The sequence below is a fragment of the Arachis ipaensis genome, chromosome B3 (assembly GCF_059453495.1).
Source record: "Arachis ipaensis isolate K30076 ecotype BB chromosome B3, ASM5945349v1, whole genome shotgun sequence".
NCBI lineage: Eukaryota > Viridiplantae > Streptophyta > Magnoliopsida > Fabales > Fabaceae > Arachis > Arachis ipaensis.
In genome coordinates this window covers 80184733-80188468 of record NC_142438.1, presented here as the reverse complement: position 1 = coordinate 80188468, position 3736 = coordinate 80184733, and the positions used below count along the sequence as shown (strand labels likewise).

The following is a 3736-nucleotide window of genomic DNA, read 5'->3' as shown; positions in this document are numbered from 1 at the left end:
TAGGGAAGGGAGGGGGGTAAGGTTCGGCCATAAGGGTGGGTTTTGGGTGGGAAATTGATTTTGAATTTTGAAGGTAGGTGGAGTTTATGAGGTAGGTTTATGGGGAAGAGTGGATGGATGTGAGTGGTGAAGTGGTGATAGGGAAGAGAGATTGAGGTGATTGGTGAAGAGTTTTGGGAAGAGTGTTTATTGGGAAGAGAGGATGAACATTGAGAAGAAGGAAGAGAGTGAGTGGTGGTAGGTGGGGATCCTGTGGGGTCCACAGATGCTGAGATGATCCTGTGGGGTCCACAGATCCTGAGGTGTCAAGAAATTGCATCCCTGCACCAATTAGGCATGTAAAATGCCTTTGCATGAAATTCTGGCGTTTAAACGCCGAACTGATGCTTGTTCTGGGCGTTCAACGCCCAGATGCAGCATATTTCTGGCGTTGAACGCTAGCCAGATGCTTGTTTCTGGCGTTCAGCGCCAGCTCTTCTTCACTGTGCATTTCTGGCGTCTGGACGCCAGGATGCTGGTTGTTTCTGGCGTTCAACGCCAGATCCATGCTCTGTTCTAGCATTGAACGCCAGCCAGATGGTCCTTACTGGCGTTTAAACGCCAGTAAGATCCTCCTCCAGGGTGTGATTTTTCTTCTGCTGTTTTTGATTCTGTTTTCAATTTTTTGATTTATTTTGTGACTCCACATGATCATAAACCTATAAGGACATATAACTAATAAAAATATAATTAAATAAAAATTGGGTTACCTCCCAACAAGCGCTTCTTTAATGTTAATAGCTTGACAGTGGGCTCTCATGGAGCCTCACAGATGTTCAGAGCATTGTTGAGACTCCCCAACACCAAACTTAGAGTTTGGATATGGGAGTTCAATACCAAACTTAGAATTTGGTTGTGGCCTCCCAACACCAAACTTAGAGTTTGACTGTGGGGGCTCTGGTTGACTCTGTTTTGAGAGAAGCTTACTGTGCCTCTTTTCCATGTTTACAGAAAGATGTCCTTGAGTTTTAAACTCAAGGGAGTCCTCATTCAATTGAAGGACTAGTTCACCTCTGTTAACATCAATCACAGCTCTTGCTGTTGCTAGGAAGGGTCTTCCAAGGATGATGGATTCATCCTCATCCTTCTCAGTATCTAGGATTATGAAATCAGCAGGGATGTAAAGGCCTTCAACCTTTACTAATATGTCCTCTACTTGTCCATAAGCCTATTTTCTGGAATTATCCACCATCTCTAATGAGATTTTAGCAGCTTGAACCTCAAAGATTCCCCGTTTCTCCATTACAGAGAGTGACATAAGGTTTATTCCTGACCCTAGGTCACATAGAGCCTTCTCAAAGGTCATGGTGCCTATGGTACAAGGTATCAGTAACTTTCCAGGATCCTGTTTCTTCTGGGGCAATCTCAGTTGATCCAATGCATTCAGTTCATTGGTGAACAGGCGAGGTTCATCTCCCCAAGTCTCATTACCAAATAAATTGGCATTCAGCTTCATGATTGCACCAAGGAACTTGGCAACTTGCTCTTCAGTAACATCTTCATTCTCTTCAGAAGAGGAGTACTCTTCAGAGCTCATGAATGGCATAAGGAGGTTCAATGGAATCTCTATGGTCTCTAGATGAGCCTCAGATTCCTTTGGTTCCTCAAAGGGAAACTCCTTATTGATCATTGGACGTCCCAGGAGGTCTTCCTCCTTGAGATTCACGTCTTCCCCTTCCTCTTTGGATTCGGCCATGATGGTTATATCAATGGCCTTGCACTCTCCTTTTGGATTTTCTTCTGTATTACTTGGGAGAGTACTAGGAGGGATTTCAGTGATCCTTTTACTCAGCTGGCCCACTTGTGCCTCCAAATTTCTAATGGAGGACCTTGTTTTATTCATGAAACTTACAATGGCCTTAGATAGATCAGAGACTAAGTTTGCTAAATTAGAGGTATTTTGTTCAGAGTTTTCTGTCTTTTGCTGAGTGGATGATGGAAAAGGTTTACTATTGTTAAACCTATTTCTTCCACCATTATTAAAGCCTTGTTGAGGCTTTTGTTGATCCTTCCATGAGAGATTTGGGTGATTTCTCCATGAGGGATTATAGGTGTTTCCATAGGGTTCACCCATGTAATTCACCTGTGCTATTGCAGGGTTTTCAGGATCATAAGCTTCTTCTTCAGCAGATGCCTCTCAAGTACTGTTGGATGCAGCTTGCATTCCATTCAGACTCTGAGAAATCATATTGACTTGCTTAGTCAATATTTTTTTCTGAGCCAATATGGGATTCAGAGTATGAATTTCAAGAACTCCCTTCTTCTGAGGTGTCCCATTACTCACAGGATTCCTCTCAGAAGTGTACATAAACTGGTTATTAGCAACCATGTCAATGAGTTCTTGAGCTTCTGCAGGCGTTTTCTTTAGGTGAATGGATCCACCTGCAGAAGTATCCAATGACATCTTAGCTAATTCAGACAGACCATCATAGAATATATCCAGGATGGTCCATTCTGAAAGCATGTCAGAAGGACACTTTTTGGTCAGTTGCTTCTATCTCTCCCAAGCTTCATAGAGGGATTCACCTTCTTTCTGTCTGAAGGTTTGAACATCCACTCTAAGCTTGCTCAGCTTTTGAGGAGGAAAGAACTTGGCTAAGAAAGCCGTGACCAGCTTATCCCAAGAGTTCAGGCTATCTTTGGGCTGAGAGTCCAACATATTCTAGCTCTGTCTCTTACAGCAAACGGGAAAAGCATGAGCCTGTAGACTTCAGGATCTACTCCATTAGTCTTAACAGTATCACAGATCTACAAGAATTCAGTTAAAAACTGAAAAGGATCTTCAGATGGAAGTCCATGGAACTTGCAGTTCTGCTACATCAGAGAAACTAATTGAGGTTTCAGCTCAAAATTGTTTGCTTTAATGGTGAGGATGGAGATGCTTCTTCCATGTAAATTAGAATTAGGTGCAGTAAAGTCACCAAGCATCCTCGTTGCATTATTATTATTTTCGGCTGCCATCTCCTCCTCTTGTTCAAAAATTTCTGAAAGGTGCTTGCTGGATTGTTGTAATTTAGCTTCTCTTAGTTTCCTCTTCAGAGTCCTTTCAGGTTCTGGATCTGTTTCAACAAGAATATTCTTGTCCTTGCTCCTGCTCATATGAAAAAGAGGGAACAGAAAAATAATAATAATAGGGATCCTTTTTACCCAGGTATAGAGGTTCCCCTGTGTGAGTAGAAGAAGAAAAGAATGTAATGTAAAGAAGGGAAGAAAAAAACTCGAACACAGAGAGGGAGGTATTGTTCGAATTTTTGGATGGGAGAGAAGTGTTAGTAGATGAATAAATAAATAGAAGGAGATGAGAAAGAAAGAGGAATTTCGAAAATTATTTTTGAAAAATGGTTAGTGATTTTCGAAAATTAAAATTAAAATTTGAAACAATTAGTTAATTAAAAAGAATTTTTGAAAAAGAGGGAAGATATTTTCGAAAATTAGAGAGAGAGAGTTAGTTAGGTAGTTTTGAAAAAGATAAGAAACAAACAAAAAGTTAGTTAATTAGTTGAAACAAATTTTGAAAATCAATTTTTGAAAAGATAAGAAGATAATAAGTTGGAAAAGATATTTTAAAATAAAATTTTTGAAAAAGATAAGATAAGAAGATATTTTTGAAAAGATATGATTGAAATTAGTTTTTGAAAAAGATTTGATTTTTAGAATCACAATTAATGACTTGATTCACAAGAAATCACAAGATATG

The 3736-nt window shown here is 39.8% G+C and overlaps 1 non-coding gene across 1 annotated transcript; it reads left to right on the top strand.

The window, feature by feature from the left end:
• Positions 1-2497: 2497 nt before the first annotated feature.
• Positions 2498-2605, top strand: LOC148571292 (small nucleolar RNA R71). Its single transcript, XR_015908525.1, has one exon. It is a non-coding gene; the product is annotated as a small nucleolar RNA R71 (small nucleolar RNA).
• Positions 2606-3736: the final 1131 nt, after the last annotated feature.